Source organism: Clupea harengus, chromosome 16 (assembly GCF_900700415.2).
Source record: "Clupea harengus chromosome 16, Ch_v2.0.2, whole genome shotgun sequence".
Taxonomy (NCBI): domain Eukaryota; kingdom Metazoa; phylum Chordata; class Actinopteri; order Clupeiformes; family Clupeidae; genus Clupea; species Clupea harengus.
Genome location: NC_045167.1, coordinates 17,039,719 through 17,040,388, shown reverse-complemented (window position 1 = coordinate 17,040,388; position 670 = coordinate 17,039,719). Strand labels below are relative to the sequence as shown.

At 44.5% G+C, this 670-nt stretch overlaps 1 protein-coding gene across 2 annotated transcripts in view; it reads left to right on the top strand.

Annotated features, from left to right (window-relative positions):
• Window positions 1–521: 521 nt before the first annotated feature.
• Window positions 522–670, top strand: part of runx1 (RUNX family transcription factor 1) — a 51,740-nt gene continuing 51,591 nt past the window's right edge. For both annotated transcript variants that reach the window (XM_031582818.2, XM_031582817.2), the window contains exon 1: window positions 522–670. This exon is cut by the window's right edge and continues 576 nt beyond it. The gene's annotated coding sequence lies outside the window, so the exon portion shown is untranslated.

Genomic DNA, 670 nt, shown 5'->3' with positions numbered 1-670 from the left:
TGGACACAAATTAAAATGAAATGAGTAGAACTGGAACAATTGTCATAGCCATACTGAGAAATACATCCCCACTCATTCTCTCTCTCCTCTCTCTCTCTCTCTCTGTGTCTCTCTCTGTCTCTCTCTCTCCCTCTCTCTCTTTCTCATTCTCTCTCTTCCTCTCTCTCTCTCTCGCTCTTTCTCATTCTCTCTCTCCCTCTCTCTTTCTCTCATTCTCTCTCTCTCTCCCTCTCTCTCTGCCTTCCTGTATTTTGAAAACAGATGACTGATTGAAATGAAAGGATGACATGTAAATTTCCTACGACCCTGACAGCTAAATAGTGTGCAGTGTGTCTGTGTGTATGAACAGTGAGTTGATTGTGTGCTCTCCTGGAGGTAGATTTGCATGCTTAGACTTTGTATGACTGGCTCACCTTTCTCTCAAACTTACTCCCTGACGCACACACACACACACACACACACACACACACACGCACACAGACAACGCACACTCTCTCTTATTTTACAGTTTGTCCCTTTCTTGTTCTCAATTGGTTGCTGAAGTACTGTACACGCACTTTGACACACATCCTGTTCTTTCTTTCTCTCTCTCTCTCTCTCTCTCTCTCTCCCCCTCCCTCTCTCTTTCTCTTTCTTCCCCAGTCATTTTAGATACCACCTGCCCACATCT